This window comes from Nannobrachium achirus (assembly GCF_963921795.1).
Source record: "Nannobrachium achirus genome assembly, chromosome: 3".
NCBI lineage: Eukaryota > Metazoa > Chordata > Actinopteri > Myctophiformes > Myctophidae > Nannobrachium > Nannobrachium achirus.
This window is the reverse complement of record NC_137812.1, coordinates 72,678,077-72,700,472: the sequence shown is the minus strand read 5'-3', so window position 1 is coordinate 72,700,472 and position 22,396 is coordinate 72,678,077. Positions and strand designations below refer to the sequence as shown.

The 22,396-nt window shown below is 45.1% G+C and overlaps 1 pseudogene across 1 annotated transcript; it reads left to right on the top strand.

Annotated features, from left to right (window-relative positions):
* Window positions 1–1,257: 1,257 nt before the first annotated feature.
* LOC308282430 (GTP-binding protein 2-like) lies at window positions 1,258–21,919 on the top strand (annotated as a pseudogene). Its single transcript has 12 exons — window positions 1,258–1,488; window positions 4,120–4,146; window positions 5,516–5,700; window positions 8,603–8,714; window positions 10,505–10,702; window positions 11,334–11,508; window positions 15,795–16,013; window positions 16,780–16,915; window positions 18,085–18,143; window positions 18,777–18,948; window positions 20,489–20,653; window positions 21,701–21,919. The product of its transcript is annotated as a GTP-binding protein 2-like (transcript).
* The last annotated feature ends 477 nt before the right edge of the window (window positions 21,920–22,396 follow it).

Genomic DNA, 22,396 nt, shown 5'->3' with positions numbered 1-22,396 from the left:
TCAATGGTTTCCAGTGGAAATAAGCTTAGTCTTTTCATGGATCTCCTTTTAGTAGACCTTGTACCAGTGAACTGTACCGTCATGAAACTGTACCTTTTCCTATGCAAACTTCTAATAAAGTCTTCAATCAATCAATCAAAATGGTCCCTTGATGTTTGTGTCCGCGACCCACAAATAGGTCCCGGCCCACTGCTTGGGAACCAGGGCTCTAGCGTTTTTGCTGCTTGCCTACGTGTATCTATTCTGCATCTAGCTTAAGGCAAGACCCACATTTAGAGCGAACATTATTAACTCAAATCTTTGCTTCTGGGGGTCCCTGGAACAAAATATTTTGAGATGGGAGTCCGCAGCCAAATACATAGGCCTATATCATTTTGGGGGTCCTTAATGGCAAAGTTTGTGAACCAATTCTACAAAATGTCTTCTAAATCCTAACAGTTTTCTTATCTGTGGTTCTCAAACTTTGACATGTCAAGCTGGTCACCCCCAAGCAGCCCAAAATTATGTATTTGACTTCGGACCCTGACCTCCGTCTCAAAATATTATTCCACGGACCCCCAGAAGCAAATATTTGAGTTAAACATTGTTATTGTACATTTGGGTCTTGCCTTAAGCTAGATGCGGAATAGATACAGGTCGCATCACATAATAATTGATTGATTGATTGATTGATTGATTGATTGATTGAAGACTTTATTAGAAGTTTGCATAGGAAAAGGTACAGTTGCATGATGGTAGCCTACAGTTCACTGGTACAAGGACTACTAAAAGGAGATCCATGAAAAGACTAAGCTTAGGCTATTTCCACAGGAAACCATTGAAGTATCTCGTATAAAATGGAATGACAGACGAATAGAACACACAAATAGAACACAGTACTAATCAACAACATCACACAGTAAAGCAGTGGTTCCCAAACATGTTTTTCCCGGGACCCAAACTAGTGAAAGCAGAGCTTGTAGATCAGCTATTTTCACTACTTCTTAAACATGTGTTCTAATTTATGGAATTTGTGATTTCTTCAAGAAATTACTGGGGGGAGAAAAAAAATCATTGAATTTAGTTTAAAAAAAAAACATCTATATATTTTTTGCTTTTCTGGGAATGTTTTTTGAAAACATTTTCAATAATAATTATTATTAACAAAACAAAAAATTATATGGGACCCATAAAACACGTGTCCACGACCCACAAATGGGGTCCGCGACCCACAGTTTGTGACCCAGCATCATCACTAGCATCAGTCAGTGTTAAAACATGGAGACTGGAGTGAGCAGTAACAACAACAGCTGTGCTGCTGCTATGGCTCAGAACAACCAGAACGGTGGAGCCCGGAGGAGCCAGCACAGCCAGGCCTCCTCCTCCGGGAAGAGGAGCCACAAGAAGGGCAGCAAGCACCGCGGCAGGAGGCGGAGGAGAAGCAAGAGGAACCGCAGCAGCAGCAACAACCTCCACAAGTCTCCATCTCCTCCCTATCTGCCTCCAGAGGTACCGTTACATCTCACTGCTACACCGGGAGATGTTGCCCTGTCGAATTATGTGACTTCTAGTCGGGACGAGGTCGATGCGTGTGTGTGGTGTGATTATTTTCGGGAAATGTAGCCTAACGTTTTATAGGTGCACTGCTTGCTGGATGTTATTTAGGCTATTTGTTTTATCCCTGTACAAAAGTGTATTTTTTTAATTAAAATCTGTTCTAGGATGTAAAAAAAAGAGTGTGCCATAGCTTATTTGCTTGTTTGGTTATGTTGATATCTTGCTCAAATTCTTAAAAATAAAAACGATTCCTCGTCTAGGCCTAGAGGGAATACAATGCCAGAATATATAATATATGAAAGTAAAAGGAACGCATATAGACCTGTCTTGCCTGGGGTCACAGAATTATATAGCTCACTGGATTGGATGTAGCAGGGGGCTGCAGCTAACATTAGCAAACAGTCCTGTTATGTGCTACAGTCAGTGAGTGCATCACTAACACACACATCCATGGCAGCCTACTGTACATCACAAGCACATTCATTTTGTACTTAATGGATCAAAAAACAATGAATGAATTGCAAACAGAACATGTTTTAGGAGTTTTATGATTCCATTGACTGTTCATGGGGGACAGTCAATGGGGAGGGTAAGGCTGGGTTAGTTTTGTTTTTACCAGTTACGAGCGGCTGCCGCTGTTGTTGTTGTTGTTGTTGTTGTTGTTGTTGTTGTTGTTGTGTGGGTGCTTGTGCAATAACCAGGGTTTCCCTTTCTCTCCATCTCTCTAATACACAGAACATACATTTTGAAGTTGGGATACCAATTTTATCCAATCATGAGAGAGAGAGAGAGAGAGAGAGAGAGAGAGAGAGAGAGAGAGAGAGAGAGAGAGAGAGAGAGAGAGAATGACACTAAAATAAACAAGAAGACAGAATAGGAGCAGTAGAGTGGGAACGCTGTAAGATTGAAGCTGATGAAATGGGATGATGTTGTTGACACACCTGAAAAAAATGTGCTTTCTGTTTACTAAAGAGATGGAAAGGCAGGGAGACCCCTGTTACTGAATTAGCAATGATTACTATCACATTTTTAACACAAAACACATCACTTGTGACTTTACAGTAATAGGTCTAGGTTTAATGTAACTCTGAGTGCACTCATGTAAAATGGACCATACATTTAGTTTACATTTGTGCCCTCACAGCTCATCCTGCACTGCTGGTACTCTGGATCAGCCAGGACTATGGTTCATGAGCTATTATCAGATGTAAATAAATGTAATCAAGGTGCACTAGCCATAGCCATATATAAAAGACAGGGAAACAGATACATTTCTAGTGCCTACACCAACTCGGAACAGAGTTGTTAGCTCCACTGTCGCACTGTTGTGTGTTCACAGTATGTATGTGGTTGGACTCCCACAGTGTCAGTTTGCTTGCTAGTTCCTTCTCTCTCTGTCCTTGTCTGTGAGCCGTGGGAAGCCCCCCGATAGTAGAGGGCCAGTGGGCCACGTTTCTGATGTGGTCCGTCCATGTGACACCAAGTGCCATTCGTAGCATAGGGGTGGTCTCAGCCCCACAAAGCAGTACTGACTCCACTGTGAGGGTCTGTGTCTCATACAGCAGTACTGACTCCACTGTGAGGGTCCATGTCTCATACAGCAGTACTGACTCCTCTGTGAGGGTCCATGTCTCATACAGCAGTACTGACTCCACTGTGAGGGTCCATGTCTCATACAGCAGTACTGACTCCACTGTGAGGGTCCATGTCTCATACAGCAGTACTGTCTCCACTGTGAGGGTCCATGTCTCATACAGCAGTACTGTCTCCACTGTGAGGGTCCATGTCTCATACAGCAGTACTGTCTCCACTGTGAGGGTCCATGTCTCATACAGCAGTACTGTCTCCACTGTGAGGGTCCATGTCTCATACAGCAGTACTGACTCCACTGTGAGGGTCCATGTCTCATACAGCAGTACTGACTCCTCTGTGAGGGTCCATGTCTCATACAGCAGTACTGACTCCACTGTGAGGGTCCATGTCTCATACAGCAGTACTGTCTCCACTGTGAGGGTCCATGTCTCATACAGCAGTACTGACTCCACTGTGAGGGTCCATGTCTCATACAGCAGTACTGACTCCACTGTGAGGGTCCATGTCTCATACAGCAGTACTGACTCCTCTGTGAGGGTCCATGTCTCATACAGCAGTACTGACTCCACTGTGAGGGTCCATGTCTCATACAGCAGTACTGACTCCACTGTGAGGGTCCATGTCTCATACAGCAGTACTGACTCCACTGTGAGGGTCCATGTCTCATACAGCAGTACTGACTCCACTGTGAGGGTCCATGTCTCATACAGCAGTACTGACTCCACTGTGAGGGTCCATGTCTCATACAGCAGTACTGACTCCACTGTGAGGGTCCATGTCTCATACAGCAGTACTGACTCCACTGTGAGGGTCCATGTCTCATACAGCAGTACTGACTCCACTGTGAGGGTCCATGTCTCATACAGCAGTACTGACTCCACTGTGAGGGTCCATGTCTCATACAGCAGTACTGACTCCACTGTGATCATATGATGTTGTGTTGATGTTGGAGGCCTATAACTTGTTGTCTTTGCTGTGCTCTGTTTTCAGGCAGAAGAAGGAAACATTGAGTATAAAGTAAGTTAATCTGACATCAAACTTCACTCAATAAATAGTGTAGACATTGAGAAGTACAGTATATGACGACCTTTTTCAGCTAAAAACAAACAAACAGTTAAAACATGACGTGAGCTTGTATGTCTGCTGTTAACCGGAAGTGTGGTGCAAAGAAATCTCCAGTAAATTCCCGCGGAAGGAAGTGGATACATATGGAGGTGTTAACATTATTATCAAACCTAGCACAAAACATATATTACAATTAATTCAACTGACAACAAATGAAAGAGGTGGTTTATTTATGTATTAGATCAGTTTGATGAGATTTCATAAATATACGAGTACATCCAAAGCTCTTGAGCTGTATTTCATTTTATCCATTTGACAGACACAGCTCACAAAGCATTGCATCATGATGTGACAATAACGTTTGATCGTTTGATTCAGATTCTTCACTTTTTAAAAAACGTTTTCCCCCCAAACAAAAAGAAGGAAGATGTACATTTTCCAAACGTTTATTTATGTATTGATTAAATGGATTGTATTAGTTTGATTAACTGCTGCGGCTCCCAGATGTAAGGTATTTATTTGTATTCTGGTAGAGTGGACAGTTGAGATGTTTCTCTTGTCTTGCATCAGCCAATCAAATGACAGAGACACGTTTCCATAGCAACATGATGAAACATCAGGGAAAGACCCTTCAAAGCTCCACTGTAGCAAGTCATGCGTTGCCATGGTAATGAGGAGACCCACAGTTTATTGGCTGATGACACTTCAGTGGTTCTCAACCTGTGGGTCGGGACCCCCAGGGGGGTTCCCAAATTATTTTGGGGGGTCCCTGTAGATGATTAACTTAATGTGCAACATAAAGTTTAAGTTTATAGAGGGTATCTGCACATTTCTAAAGTGACAAATCACAATTTAAGGACTTTTAAGACCCTTTTAATACCTATAAAATACAATAAAATAACATTGGCTATATTGTCAAATATTAGAGGCAGAAATTGTGAAAATAGCCACGAGCATGTAGATCTGCTATTTTCACAATAGAACCATGTTATATTTTGGGCGTTGCGGCCTGAAAAGGTTGAGAACCACTGCTTTAAGTAACGCATAGTGTTGTGTGTGTGTGTGTGTGTGTGTGTGTGTGCGCGTGCGTGCGTGCGTACCGTGCGTGCGTGTGTGCGCGCGTGCGTGCGCGCGTGTGTGTCTGTGTGTGTGTGTGTGTGTGTGTGTGTGTGTGTGTGTGTGTGTGTGTGTGTGTGTGTGTGTGTGTGTGTGTGTGTGTGTGTGTGTGTGTGTGTGTGTGTGTGTGTGTGTGTGTGTGTGTGTGTGTGTGTGTGTGTGCGTGCGTGCATGTGTGTGCGTGCACGTGTGTGCTGGGGTTCAGCTGAAGCTGGTGAACCCCACAGCCTACCGGTTCGAGCACCTGGCCACCCAGCTGAAGTGGCGGCTCCAGGAGGGCCGTGGGGAGGCTGTGTACCAGATAGGAGTGGAAGACAACGGCCTGCTGGTGGGCCTCAGTGACACCGACATGAAGGCTTCACTGAAGACCCTGAAGAGGATGGCAGAGAAGTATGTTAACTCATTGGATGTCCACGTGGTGCCAACGCGCCAATCTCTTTGATGTTTACGTGTGCCCACGACGCGTTTGACGCGTTGTACAGTAAACTATACTGTACTGTAGCTACTGCACTTGGCTACCGCGGTGATGAAACAAACTCCATTTCCCAACATGCAGCGCGAAATTACGTCACCCGGACGTGCTGTCTGCCTCGTTGACTTCCTGTTTAGCGGCTGCACAAAAATGCTGTTTTCTCCGGATTCTCTTCCTTTTTTCTTTTTTTCCTCAAAACGGCAGCCTCTTCTACCGGCCGTAACACAAACACTGTGGCTCAGAATTGATAAAAAACGGTCCTGACTGAAAGAAAAGATTTTCGCGAAATAAACAGGACATACTCGGATTACATTTACTCGGATTACTTTTCTCGCCAGTACTTCGAAGGTAGGTAAAATGGCGGGTTGCCATGGGCACCAGCAAACACAACACGTCGAAAATTCTGGGCACCCGGTGTGTTAACTTACTGTACGTTCATTTTACTGCAGAGGATTGCATTGAAGCCAATGGAGGATTTAATGTCCTGAGTCTGACTGTTATTTAATATATAAGAGAAAATCCCGACTTTAATCGTTAAGACCTGGAATTATTTTATACTTTAAATATTGAAAAATAGCAGATCTACAATCATGTAGATCTGTTATTTTTGGCAAATCTTGACATTTTTGGCAAATCTTTGAATTTATTTTTAAAAGCAAACATTTGTAACTCAAATATTTGTTTCAACATATTTGGAGATGAATTCAAGGGGTCCTTGACATGAAAAAGTTTGAGAACCACTGATTTAGAAGACTTATTACTCATTTACTGTATAGAAATCAAAGACTTACAAAAATTGTCTTGATGTTTCAAGCATAGCAGATCTACAAGCTCGCAGCCACACTGTGAGCTTGTAGATCTGCAGCAAGATCTGTGAACTGTTGCGATAAAAGAAGGCTAGAGAATGGAATACAAGTTACCACCCTAAAGGCCCTTTTCCACCGGCAGCGATAACGATGACGATAGCCATAAAATACACAGCGATAATTATGCCTTCACATTGATGTCCGATAAAGTTATCGGACATCAATGTGAAGAGGCGCCAATTAACAGCCGCTCGCGCAGAGCGCATCGCGAGCTGTTTGTCAGAGACCCAGTTCCATATCACTGTGATCTTAACCACATCGTTGTTGATCCTAACGATGTAGTTGTCGGCTATCGTTGTCTTTATCGGTGTTGGGTGGATGCTGCCGAACCCACTTTTTTAAATCGTTATCGTCATCGTTATCACTGCCGGTGGAAAAGAGCCTTTAGGACTACAAACCATTGAACGGCATCTAGACCTACTCCACATACAGTATGAACAGAGCTGCTACCTTTAGCAGCTATTACATTTGAGGCTTTTTTTCTTTTCTTTTCTTTGTATTTAAATAAAGTAATGCTGCTATTTGTTCCAAAAAGCTTCATACCCTGTATATACTGTACACAACGACATAACAACAAGGCGTGACATACTGTAGCTCTGTTTACACAATGCTGTACCCCCTCCAACTATACAGTACCGCAGTGCTACTCAACCCGCGGCCCGCGGGCCGCATGCGGCCCTTTCCGCATGTCTGTGCGGCCCGTCATGATCATGCCAAAAAAAATATGATTTTTCTAAGCCTGTCAAAGTTAACGCGAAACGCAAAACGCGGTGATGTTTGACCCTCGGTGCACTCCGTAGTTAGGGATAAGAGTCAGGAAGCGAATGTAGTAGCAGTGCAGAGATGCAGGCGGCTACACTAGAGCTACAGTACAACGAGACAGTCAGACAGACAAATATGCAGAGATTTTGCAGCAGACAACCACAGTCGGGCTCACTGGAGCGGAGACGCATGACGGTCGTGCGATATGAACGGCCCTACGGCCGCGAATCCCGCGATCGTCATGTTTCAGGCTAATGAAGACCTAGCCCTTGTCTCCGCTGCTTGTCTCTCCCCCCGCGACTCCGCCAGTCAGCTCCGACTATAACTCTATGGCACCGACAGTGCAAGCATTCCAACAGATCGCGCTGCAGCCAAGGAACTATGCTTATTAACACAAATCTCCTCCAACGAGCTGTTGTGTTTTACAAAGCTCAAAGCATCAAACTGTTTTACAAGTACAGTGCATCTGAGGGGGAGTTGAACTGTACTTGAGTTATTTTTCCATACAATAACTCTCTTCACCAAAAATAGCCGATCTACAAGCTCACAATGCATCTTGTGGTGAGCTTGTAGATCGGCTATTTTTGGTGAATGTCCCCCAAGAATAGGGATGCTGGGGTTTGAGTGATTGAATAATAAGTATAAACGTTTATTTATTTTAAATCTGTCCTATTAATGAAAAGGAGTGTTAGTGGCATGAGAAAACATACCTTTACATTGCCAAAGTTCACTAGCCTTGCATACCCAGACACAGGGGAGGTTACAAAAAGGTTGAACCAGAACTGTTCATTTTCACTTCACATTTTGTGAATAAAGCCTAATTTGATAAAAAATTCAAATGTCATCAATTTCATCATTCCATCCATTACAATCTTTTGGTTCAATGAGGTTTGGCCTGGCTTATGGAAATGTGGCTGTTTTCTGTGCGTTTCCTTAATTATTAGACTGTGTACTGTACAAAATCAATGTAAACGTCCAAAATAGGACCGTCATTTTTAGCTTGCAGCCCTTTGGACTTTTGGTATTTTGCTGAGTGGCCCCTGAGCCATCTCAAGTTGAGTAGCCCTGCAGTACAGTATGTTCCCCAACTGTTTTTATGTTTTGAAACTTGCTTTGGCAATGTGTAAACGTATGTTTTCTCATGCCAATAAAGCTCCTTTGAATTGAAAAAGAACTGTGTGTCCCCCCTCAGGGTGGGAGCCGACATCACTCTACTACGAGAGCGAGAGGTGGACTTCGACCCGGAGCGAAGCTGTCGCAAGATCGCCGAAGTTCTGGTCCGCAAAGTCCCAGACGACCAACAGGTCAGACACAGAGAAAAAAATCCCTGGACGCTCCGCGTCCTAAAATAATACACAAATCTAGAAAGAAATGCAATAATTATATGAACAATGACAACATTACAGAATAATAAACTTCCAACATTTAGTGAGTTAGTAACACTGCAAATAATTTGGTGATATGAAATCACCTTTTGGCTAAATTCACACATACAATGATAGCAGAAGAAAACTGTTTCAACACTGTTCCTGGTACAGTGTGTGAGAAAATAAAATGATCTTCATCATCATTATTTATTTTATTTATTGCTGCTACAATGTCTGTGGAGCAAGAGTCCTCTACACTCTCCATTAGGGATGGAACTTGTTAATATTTATTTATGATGAGCACCTTATCAATCCTGCTTATTGAGCCTGGCTTTTATCAGGCCCACTATCGAGCGTTATCTAATATTTTATGGAAAGATGTGAGATGACAAATTCTGAATAGAACTGATATATTTTTTTTTTATTGGCCGGTAGTTGTGACTGAGTTTGTGGCTGACCACCATCTATGAAGATGAGAATTGACAAAAGTAACAAATATTATCATTAAATATCATTAAAAATCATTCATTAGTGTGCAATAAGTGTTAAATGGCTTGATTTTATGAATAGTACTGTAACTAGTAAGACACCTGAGGGTGGAATGCGACCTCAGGGTGACATGCGACCTCGCCCTAAAGGGCGAGGTCGCGCCAATTCTTGACTATCTGGCCAACCACAGCGTTTCTCTGACGATTCTAGTTGTTGTCATTCTGGGGGGAGTTTGTTCATGTTTTTGTGAGGGTATCAACCCTAGGAGACGCAGGGAGAACATGCAAACTCCACACAGAAAGGCCCTATCGCCAACCCCACCTAGGGTGTGAGCGATAGGGCCTAAACATGGAGATGTCTATGACGGTAGTCCCATATGACATGATGGACTGGACTATCTCCATATATAGTGTTATCCACATTTCGTGTAGCCGCCCCGTACAGGAAGTGATGTCACAACTCGCTGACATCACTCCCGTACAGAAGGAAGGTTACATAAGGAAGGTTACGGAAGGAAGGAAGGAAGGAAGGAAGGTCACTCAAGCGACATGGTTTTTCAGAGTATATGCGACCTTTGGTCGCAATGGCCTCTTGTCTTGATGGTTTAATCATGACGTCATGAGCCGCTATGCTCGATAACAGTCTTGATAAGCCCAAAGCTTATTGATAGCGGATACTCAATACATTTGTTAATGAGTTTGTAGCGGGCCCTTGTTTCCAGCTCCATCTCTACTCTCAATTGTGTGTGAAACAGTTCCTAGATATGCGTGTTGCTGTGTTTAAGCCATTTAGTCCTGGAACCTGCATATCTGTGTCACCACTTTAACCATCATGTTATGCTTTAACTGTGAAAACGAATAGCAGATATACAAGCTCGCAGCTTATAGATCAACTTAACAACTTAACAAACGGCTCCCTTACAAGGAAAACGTTTGAGAACCACTGAGAAAAATAGCAGATCTACAAGCTCGCAGTTGTGAGCTTGTAGATCTGCTATTTTTGAATAGCCAATAGTATAAAATAATGGTTACAGTGTTTAAAATCGTTACGTTTTTATGGGCTAACCGTTACCTCTACTCTCCATTGTCCTATGAACACTATCACTATCTACTGAACTTCTCACCCTATCTCTAAGGGAGATACCAGCCACCTGTCTGAGAAAACTCATTTTGTCCGCTTGCACCCGAGACCTTATACTTTCAGTCATGTCTAATCATTACCTCTATACTATGAACCAGTTCCTGGACCTGCGCGTGGCGGTTCTGGGCAACGTGGACGCGGGTAAGTCCACCCTGCTGGGCGTGCTGACGCAGGGCGAGCTGGACAACGGGCGCGGCCGGGCCAGACTCAACCTGTTCAGACACCTGCACGAGATCCAGACCGGAAGGACCTCCAGCATCAGCTTTGAGATCCTGGGCTTCAACAGCAAAGGAGAGGTAACTGGACAGCAGCTTGGTTCCCAAACCTCTTAGCCCCATAATATATTATTATATTATATTATAATATTTGATATCTCCCTGGGACACAAACATGCAATCTATAAGTATTGCGATGCACGTTGTTGTTTTTCTCTTACAGATATTTTCTTTATTCTTTTTTTTTTAATAAATCTGAAATTATTTAGAAAAATGGTAGAATTTTGCATTGAATTTTCTTCTGAAATGTTAACATTTTTGCACACACGCACACACGCATGCACGTGTTTTCCACTCACAGGTGAATTACAGATGTTGTTTTCCTCTCTCAGGTGTTGAGTTAAGTGTCATTACCACCCCAGACGCGATAAATATAGCGATATGTCTGCGTTCACATCAATGATGATGGCTTTATTGTTGTGTTGTGGTGTGGACGCTGCCATCCACTTCAACTAAAAACGTGTTTTTTTTTAAATCGTTATCATGCCCAGTGAGAAAGGGCCTTGGCCCTTTACTGTTTTACTTTTTACTTTTTTGTTTTTCCACTCCCACCAGGTGTTGAACTACAGATGTGTTTTTCCACTCCCTCCAGGTGGTAAACTACAATGTTTTCCTCTCTCAGGTGGTAAACTACAATGTTTTCCTCTTTCAGGTGGTGAACTACAGCGACTCTCGGACGGCGGAGGAGATCTGTGAGAGCTCGTCTAAGATGATCACCTTCATCGACCTGGCAGGACACCACAAGTACCTGAAGACCACCATCTTCGGTCTCACCAGCTACTGCCCAGACTTCGCCATGCTGGTGGTCAGCGCCAACACCGGGATAGGTACGTTTATTAACACATTTCATGCAGAAAAAAACAGAGATCTCAGTTTTTGGGTCTTTTTAATATGAGCTTATGAATATCGCTGTTCTCTACTGTAAGAGCTATCCTCGGTTGCTAGGAGACGAATGCATGCAGAGATAACCCAGAAGTGAAAAGCACTTCTCCATAAGTACTGGATATTTACTTTTGACGCCATGGTATATCCAGGTCTAATTGAGGAAATTGATTTTAAACCATTGTTGTAAATAGGTGAATTATTTGTCTACTACATATTGAAATTATGAGTAATGTTATTTGACACTATATGTCTATATTGTAGGTTTATAGGTGGGCAATATGAATGAAAAGACACAATACCTACTATGTATATGGTGTTATTTTGCTTACACTGAGCCTGATTAGATGTATAGGTGCCTGTCATGATTGGTTCCCTTAGTCACAAAGATGTATAAGAGGACATCCCCTTATAGCATCCCCTTATAGCCACGCCCTGAAGAAGACATTGTGTTGAAACCGGTCGGCGTTAGTGGCCTTTTATTGTTTTTTGCCAGACCCATGAAATGGGTAGGCCTACATAAGCAAATGTCGGTCTGTCCGGGTTTTCTATATAAAGGGTATATATGATGATGACATGATGATGACATGCCTACAAAAGGCATGATGTCATAAATGATGATGACAGACAGGGGGTTGGCAGAACCGGGGTCTGGCACAACCAGGTTGACCTGGTCTAGTTTAATATGTAATAGCCCAAGCTAAATAAAGGCTTTTTAGCTGTTCCTTGGCTTGTGAGTGTGCTTGAAGAACTTCCGTTGATGGGAGCCCTTGCTGATGTAACTCTATATTAACTTCGAGCACCTCAGACACCACAGGACTGGAGATATCACCCTGCTGCCAAACCTCTGAAGCACTCGGCTCATCTTGTTCCATCACACTTCTCCATAAGGTTCAGTTATTCTTCTGCAGAAAAATATACGCTTTCCTCTGGTTCACAGCGCCCATTAGTCCTTTCCTCTGGTTCACAGCGCCCATTAGTCCTTTCACACTCGCTGTGTACTGGAGCCTGGGCCACAAAGGCACAGAAAGGCCCTCGGCAAACACGGTAAAAACACTGAAAACACTGGCAGAAGTTACACGATAAATTCATAAAAATCTGGCATGACACTGTATGTGTTAAAGCCATCATTATGTCTGTGTATTGATTTTCTGATTGATTGAGTGAATACTTTATTAGCAGTTTGCAAAAGAAAAAGAAAGCAAGGTCTGTTAACAGGATGTTCAACCCAAGAAAGCACTATGGCTTGTTTCCATTTGGGTCCTTTGTACTCAATTCATCAACACGACATCATGTCGGTGTATTTAAAGGAGCTATAGTCAACTTTTTCTTGAAAAACGGATGCTAAAATAAAAATAATGTTTCGAAAATATTTTATAAAAAAATAAGCTTCATATATGTGTTTCAATTAAAAAATGACCACAAAAAGCGTAAAATAATGATAAAATAATCATTTTGGCCCTTTGTTTACATTTACAGGGCCCGTACTTTGTTTACATCCTAGTCTGTAGACTAGGATGTACACCTACAATGAAAAAGTTGACTATAGCTCCTTTAATAGCTCATTAAGACCCGGGGACGATTCTACAAAATTCACACTTTCAAGATTTTCAAAAGTAGTTAAGCTAGAGAACTGTGAACCATAAGACAACAATAATGCTGTGTTTAACCACTAGAGGTCAGACATGTCTTGAATAGTTCTAGTTCCACAGTAGCTGCCAGCCTTGCACTGACTGTGAAACTCCCTTGGACTTGGACCCACATTGTATTGTTACAATCTGGAAATTAGATGTATTTAATTGGCATTTTAGGTAACTGAGCCACACAATTACTGTCTAAATTATAAAAGAAAAGAAGTCCCTTGCTGGCAGGCACTAAACCCTGGTTTGCGGGGGTTTGCTGCCAAATACAGTTTGCTGATTCGGGGGTCCTTGACATGGAAAAGGTTGAGAACTAATGCACTAGGAGCAGTGGTTGTGAACCATCTGAGCTGTGGACCCCCTCATCCCACCTCCCTACAACAACACTCAGATCACACATAGTAAGGGAAAGTAAGCCTCATGCTGGACCAATCTGGGAACTAAATCATTTCCAATATCTTTCTTCACAAATGTGTTCATAAAGGTGTCTACTATCACCTCTGAGCTTTCTCAATCACAACTCCCTCTGGAAACTTTGTGGGAGCCAATCAAAGTTGGGGGTATCCCGAGGGCCTGGGATTAAAGGGGTAAAAATTTAAATATTGTCAATATGAGCGTATGAGGTGTGTAATTAGGGTATGTTGGGGCTGCTGAATGACTCCTTGGCCATACAATAGACCATGCTTACTTTTGTATGTCCATGAGACATATAATATTTGAAATAAAAAATGGTTGGAGTAGGGTTTGAATTCATGAAAACTATTCAAGATCAGGTGGGTAAGCACACATCATGACACACAGGATAACATGACACAATTTGACAAGGAACACTCAAACACAGGGTTTAAAACAGGGACGAACAGGGCACAGGTGAACTCGAATGACATGATTGGCTAAGCCTTAGCCAATTAGGCCTATTTTATGGAGAAGGAGTCATTTTAACTGAAAACGAATGGTTGGAATGGATTCAGCAGCCCAAACATACCCTAATTACACACCTCCTACACTCATATTGGACATTTTTAATTGTTTCCCCTTTAATCCCAGGCTCAGGTTATCCCGATACCCCCAACTTTGATTGGCTCCCACAAAGTTTCCAGAGGGAGTAGTGATTGAGAAAGTTCAGAGGTGATAGTAGACACCTTTATGAACACATTTGTGAAGAAAGATATTGGAAATGATTTAGTTCCCAGATTGGTCAGCATGAGGCTATCTTTCCCTTACTAACAGCCATTTTTGGAGCGGTGAAAGCGCTCCCAATGAACAGGTATATCCGTGGGTATGTGGCTGGGTGGCTGGCTGGGTGGCTGGCTGGGTGGCTGGCTGGCTGGCTGGCCGTGTCCGTAGCCTGGGCAATACCTTGAGTGGCCACACACAACACACTAGTTAAAGGAGGGGCGCTGTTTTGTGCAGGCCAGGCACACTCACCACTCACTCACAGGCACAGTTTACACTCACTCACTCACTCACATAGGGTACAGCTGCTCAAATTCACCGCTCCACTTCGAACCGAGGTTTGATTTTTTTAACAAATACCAGGCATGTGGGTCTGGCCATGGCCCTGAAGGTGCCTCTGTTCATGGTCTAATCTCTCTCTCTCTCTCTCTCTCTCTCTCTCTCTCTCTCTCTCCTCTCTCTCTCTCTCCATTAAGCGGGGACCACCAGAGAGCATGTGGGTCTGGCCATGGCCCTGAAGGTCCCTCTCTTCATGGTCTAATCTCTCTCTCTCTCTCTCTCTCTCTCTCTCTCTCTCTCTCTCCCTCCATTCAGCGGGGACCACCAGAGAGCATGTGGGTCTGGCCATGGCCCTGAAGGTCCCTCTCTTCATGCTCTAATCGCTCTCTCTCTCTCTCCATGGTCTAATCTCTCTCTCTCTCTCCCTCCCTCTCTCTCGCTCTCTCTCTCTCTCTCTCTCTCTCTCTCTCTCTCTCTCTCTCTCTCTCTCTCTCTCTCTCTCTCTCCATTACGCGGGGACCACCAGAGAGCATGTGGGTCTGGCCATGGCCCTGAAGGTCCCTCTCTTCATGCTCTAATCGCTCTCTCTCTCTCTCCATGGTCTAATCTCTCTCTCTCTCTCCCTCCCTCTCTCTCGCTCTCTCTCTCTCTCTCTCTCTCTCTCTCTCTCTCTCTCTCTCTCTCTCTCTCTCTCCATTAAGCGGGGACCACCAGAGAGCATGTGGGTCTGGCCATGGCCCTGAAGGTCCTCTCTTCATGCTCTAATCGCTCTCTCTCTCTCTCCGATGTCTAATCTCTCTCTCTCTCTCTCCCTCCCTCTCTCTCTCGCTCTCTCTCTCTCTCTCTCTCTCTCTCTCTCTCTCTCTCTCTCTCTCTCCCTGCATTAAGCGGGGACAACCAGGGAGCATGTGGGTCTGGCCATGGCCCTGAAGGTGCCTCTCTTCATGCTCTAATCGCTCTCTCTCTCTCTCCATGGTCTAATCTCTCTCTCTCTCCTCCCCTCTCTCTCTCGCTCTCTCTTCTCTCTCTCTCTCTCTCTCTCCTCTCCTCTCTCTCTCTCTCTCTCTCTCTCTCTCTCTCTTCTCTCTCTCTCTCTCTCTCTCTCTCTCTCTCTCTCTCTCTCTCCCTCCATGTAGTGGGGACCACCAGAGAGCATGTGGGACTGGCCATGGCCCTGAAGGTCCCTCTCTTCATGGTGGTCAGTAAGGTGGACCTGTGTGGGCGGGCCACGGTGGAGAGGACCCTGCGGCAGCTGGAGAGGCTGCTCAAACAGCCCGGCTGTAACAAGGTGCCATGGTCATCTCTGGACCCGACGACGCTGTCACCGCTGCACAGCAGTTCACACAGACAGACAGGTACGTAGGTGAGAGGTGCATTTATACAGCACTTTTATCCAAGGCGCTCTACATAGTTTGTGCATTACAATCACCTTTTCACACACACATGCATACTCTGATGGTGGAGGAACCATGCAAGGCACCAACCTGCTCATCAGGAGCAACTAGGGGTTCAGAGTCTTGCTCAAGGACTCTACCACACTAACTCTGGGGGAGTGCGGATTCAAACTGGGAACCCTATGGGAACCCTCCGTGCTCTAATGACGGTTTCTCTACCCCTGAGCTATGCCACCCCAGACAGTTCACACAGACAGACAGGTACATGTAGAGAGAGACAGTGTAAATTCACGCTGTTGTATCATCAAAGAACATGTCTTCTTTCATGAAAGAAGACACCATGAAGACAGAAAAGAAAATCTGTTAACGCGACTGTCCATCGCTTAGTTACGGCCTGGTGAAAAAAAGCGTTTCCCGACAATCAAGGTTGATCTGGCGATAGATTCCGAGATGAAGCCATTTTACTGCAGAGCATTCATTGCTTTTAACGAACGGTGGCCATGAATTCCTGGTTCCGTTTTCTCCCCGATGCATCTTGGGAAATTGAGTCCCTGCATAAACTCCGGTGTAGGGGAGGCGGCTGTTTAATATTAAAGAATGAAAAGACCAATAGACGTGTTATTGAATTACCTAGATGTTTTGTAAGTGTACCTGTGTGTGTGTGTGTGTGTGTGTGTGTGTGTGTGTGTGTGTGTGTGTGTGTGTGTGTGTGTGTGTGTGTGTGCAGTGTGACCCCCATCTTCCTCCTCTCCAGTGTGTGTGGGGACAGTCTGGACCTTCTGAAGGTCTTCCTCAACATCCTTCCTCCTCTGAGCAACAGCAAGGAGCAGGAGGAGCTGATGCAGCAGATGACCGAGTTCCAGGTACATGCACACATGCACACACACACACGCACGCACGCACGCACGCACACACACACACACACACACACACACACACATCACACACACACACACACACACACACACACACACACACACACACACACACACACACGCATGCACGCACGCACACTCTCTCACTCTCTCTCTGTCTCTCATACACACACACACACACACTCTCTCTCTCTCTCTCTCTCTCTCTCTCTCTCTGTCTCTCACACACACACACACACACACACACACGCACACACACGCACACGCACACGCACACACACACACACGTTGGAATAACGTGTTCCTTCCACGTGCTATGTCCAGCTGGGGAATCTCTCCCCTGTCAGGTGAAAAGAAGCGGCTTAAGGGGAACACACACTGGACGCGGAGGCGACGCGGAGGCGACGCGGAAGCGGCGCGTCAAAACATACAACCCCATTATTTTCAATGAACTAACCCACACCGGTGCCGTCAGACGCGCGCAGTCGCGGGTCTGCCGCCTCGACTGCCGTGCCGATACACCGCTGTTCTATTTTTCCAGCGTTGCCGCGCGGTGAACATGTTCTCCCATGGTTCTCCCCACCGGGGAAATGGATGTGCTGTGTGGCAGCGCGCTGCATTGGGGTTACCGTGCGGCACTTCATGTGAGTCGATACCGCGACGCGACGGCTGCGCAGCCGTTCGCATCCAGTGTGTGCTCCTCTTTAGACTCCTCATACATAGAAGGAAGCATTGAGGTCAGTCCGTTGCTCTCCCCAGGTTGGCAGAAGGAGTCTAGCGCCCAGGATTACATTAGATAATTCTCACTGGGTGAGTGGGGGAGCACACTATATCTGTCTGGTGCAAACCTTGTACTGTATGTCTAAAATCATTCGTTTTTTTTATTTATAATTTTTAAAAATGTATTTAAATAGTGAAAATAGCAGATCTACACGCACACAACGCCTCGCACCGCGAGTTGTTGTGTGCTTGTAGATCGGCTATTTTCACTTGTTTTTTGCGCCGGTCTTGTATGATGAAACAGGGCTGTGTGTGTGTGTGTGTGTGTGTGTGTGTGTGTGTGTGTGTGTGTGTGTGTGTGTGTGTGTGTGTGTGTGTGTGTGTGTGTGTGTGTGTGTGTGTGTGTGTGTGTGTGTGTGTGTGTGTGTGTGTTCTAGGTGGATGAGATCTACTCTGTGCCAGATGTGGGGACAGTGGTTGGAGGAACGTTGTACAGGTCAGTGACTCTCCTCACAGCTCTGGAACAAAGCATTGAAAATAAACATGAAACATTTATCGTGAAGTAGAAGACAGAGACATTTAAAAAAATATATATTATTCTATCAATTACTTTTTTGATAGATAATCAAGAAGCACTTAAAGTGTTAGTTCGCATTTCTGGACCCAAAGCTGTATGAAATACTTGCCAGTAAGTAATACTGGCAATACTAGCAGATCTACAAGCTCACAATGGGTCGCTTCGCAACGCATTGTGAGCTTGTAGATCGGCTATTTTCTAATGGATGAAATATTGATGGGTTTAAGTGGTTTTATGTTTTGTAATAATAATCCAGTGGTGTGTGTCGTGAAGGGGGCCGCCTGGTGGTGGGCCCCACGGTGGAGGTTAATCTTACTGGTGGTGGGCCCCACGGAGGAGGTTAACCTTATATTTCCTGTGTTCCAGTGGGGTGTGTCGTGAAGGGGACCGCCTGGTGGTGGGCCCCACGGAGGAGGTTAATCTTACTAGTGGTGGGCCCCACAGAGGAGGTTAACCTTATATTTCCTGTGTTCCAGTGGTGTGTGTCGTGAAGGGGACCGCCTGGTGGTGGGCCCCACGGTGGAGGTTAACCTTACAGTATGTATGTTCCAGTGGGGTGTGTCGTGAAGGGGACCGGCTGGTGGTGGGCCCCACGGAGGAGGGTCGTTTCCTGCGTCTGAAGGTGTCCAGCATCCAGAGGAACCGCTCAGCCTGCAGGGTGCTGAGGGCGGGGCAGGCCGCCACCCTTGCCCTGGGGAGCTTTGACCGCTCGCTGCTACGCAAGGTGGGAACAACTTCTGCTTTTAAACCCATTCAGGCCTAGACTTATTGAACGCTTTAACAAGTGACAAATAGCAGATCTACAAGCTCACAGCGCGGCACTCGGTGCCGCGCTGTGAGCTTGTATATCTGCTATTTTTCAATAGTTAAAGCATAAAATAATGATACACAATAATGTGTACCCGTTCTGAATGGGTTAAACCCTTTTCTCCACAATTATTTCCTTGCCACACATGTTTGGGGTGTGGTGTTTAGTGTATGTATTAAAAGGGGAGGGGATGATTTTATGATGTCATTTACTCAGTGTTTTTAGATCAGGCCTTTTGCTTTCAGCTTTCAGTAAGAAACCAAAAATACACAGGGAAGGCCAGGGGGGTCCCCAAATTATTTTGGGGGGTCCCCAGATATTAACTCATACTCTGCGATCCCCGTCGAAACCGTTGATTTCCCGCTGTACCTCTTTGCGATGCACGTTGCTCCCGGAAATTTAATTAGCTTTAATCATTATGAAACAATTAAAAGTATGATCGCTGTATATGGCCGCTTCGGAGTCTTAGGCCCGCCCCCTAACTGTATCCTGCCGTATTTCCGGTCTGGACCGGATCTAGTTTTCCGTATCCAGTCTGAGCCTGGGCCATAGTCCCGCCTCCATTGGTTTACATTGTAATAGTAGAGGAAGCTACTCTGCGATGGAAAGCTCGTTTTTCAATCCGATTTTTGCGTTTGGAAACTTTGATCCAGTCTCTACACGCCTGGATTATGATCCCCGCACATATCATGGGTTTTGTGCGCGAACGTGTCCACGTGTTACCATAGCGCACATCTGGCTTTTTTCAATGTTTTTTCATGTAAACACTGGCGGATAAGCAGAGATACAGCGTGGCAACGGATATGTCTATTTCAATGGGTTTTTTTTTATTCGAAAGCTGTCACCGAGTCTACGCGTCTACTAGATGAGTCGCGCACAGATTGTGCACGATGCGTGCGCGTGCCCACGTTAAAAGGTAAGGACAATTTGGCAGCTGCTTACTACAGCTATGTTTAAAATGGCAGCAAAATTGTTAAGCACAATGTTAACATTGTTTCACTCAACAGTAAACAGACCAACATACAGTATAGGAGTATACTATACATGGTATCTGCACATTTCTAAAGTGACAAATGAAGGACTTTTTAGTACTTTTGGTCAAACATTGGCCAAATTGTCAAATATTAGAGGCAGAAACAGATCTACGTGCTTCCAACGCCTTGCATTGCTTTGATTTTCACATTCAAACAGATTGAGTCAAACTAATCTAATGCTAACTCCTACAATTCCAAGTGCTTGTGCAGGGCGGGGGGGTCTCCAGGTAAAATATGATTATTTTGGGGGTCATGGCCTGAAAAGGTTGAGAACCACTGTATTAGAGTAATGTTAACTCCATAGACACATACAAAACAGGAAAAAAAAGTACAAAACTGTGTGTGTGTGTGTGTGTGTGTGTGTGTGTGTGTGTGTGTGTGTGTGTGAGTGTGTGTGTGTGTGTGTGTGTGTGTGTGTTCAGGGCATGGTGATGGTCAGTCCTAAGATGAATCCTACCATCTGCCGTCGGTTTGAGGCGGCCATCGTGCTGCTGTTCCACGCCAAGACCTTCCGCACGGGGTCACAGGTCACCGTGCACGTGGGCAACGTCCGGCAGACCGCCACCGTGGAGGGTCTCCACGGGAAGGTCAGTCTGGACTGGGTTGGCCTGGTTTGGATTGATTGATTGAAGATTGATTGTTTTGATTGAAGACTTTATTAGACATTTTCATAGCAAAAGCTACAGTTTCATGACAGTACAGTTCACTGGTACAAGGTCAACTAAAAGGAGATCCAAGAAAGCCTTTCGGCTTATTTACATAGGAACCCTTTATGAATGACAGACGGATAGAACACAGTACTACAGTATACGGAGGATATCATCAATAGCAATTCGCTATTGTCGGCGGAGAGTTCCGACTTTCAGACATGCAGCTTTCTGTAATCTAATTCGGGGTCATGCTTTTCAGAAGATGCGAGTGACGTCATTTTGTAGTTAAACCAGACCTTTTCTGGATGAAAAGTTTGATGATCGGAGACAGTATGGACGGGCCCTTTGAGTTAAGGCATAAGAGCTGGTCTTCAATCAAAACTGAGCCCTTTGTGTCTCCATAGGGAACAAAGCAGGCTCTTTGTGTCTCCATAGGGAACAAAGCAGGATCTTTGTGTCTCCATAGGGAACAAAACAGGTTCTTTGTGTCTCCATAGGGAACAAAGCAGGCTCTTTGTGTCTCCATAGGGAACAAAACAGGTTATTTGTGTCTCCATAGGGAACAAAGCAGGCTCTTTGTGTCTCCATAGGGAACAAAACAGGTTATTTGTGTCTCCATAGGGAACAAAGCAGGCTATTTGTGTCTCCATAGGGAACAAAACAGGTTATTTGTGTCTCCATAGGGAACAAAGCAGGCTCTTTGTGTCTCCATAGGGAACAAAACAGGTTATTTGTGTCTCCATAGGGAACAAAGCAGGTTCTTTGTGTCTCCATAGGGAACAAAACAGGTTATTTGTGTCTCCATAGGGAACAAAGCAGGTTCTTTGTGTCTCCATAGGGAACAAAGCAGGTTCTTTGTGTCTCCATAGGGAACAAAGCAGGTTCTTTGTGTCTCCATAGGGAACAAAGCAGGTTCTTTGTGTCTCCATAGGGAACAAAGCAGGTTCGGTGGTTCATGTTGTGTTTCTATTATATCTCTCTCAGGAGGAGCTTCGTACCGGGGAGCGGGCGGTGGTTCGCTTCTGCTTCATCAAGCACCCAGAGTACCTCCGCCTGGGTGCCAAGCTGCTGTTCAGAGAGGGAGTGACCAAGGGCATCGGGCACGTCAGCCGCCTGCTGCCCGCCTCGCAGAACCACCACAACCACAACCACCATACTGAGACCCTCCATCACGCTGAGACCCAGAACCTACCACCATACTGAGACCCAGAACCTACCACCATACTGAGACCCTGCACCATACTGAGACCCAGAACCTACCACCATACTGAGACCCAGAACCTACCACCATACTGAGACCTTAGAACCTACCACCATACTGAGACCCTGCACCATGCTGAGACCCAGAACCTACCACCATACTGAGACCCTCCACCATACTGAGACCCAGAACCTACCACCATACTGAGACCCAGAACCTACCACCATACTGAGACCCTCCACCATGCTGAGACCCTCCACCATGCTGAGACCCAGAACCTACCACCATACTGAGACCCAGAACCTACCACCATACTGAGACCCTCCACCATGCTGAGACCAGTACCTACCACCATACTGAGACCCAGAACCTACCACCATACTGAGACCCTCCACCATACTGAGACCAGAACCTACCACCATACTGAGACCCAGAACCTACCACCATACTGAGACCAGAACCTACCACCATACTGAGAC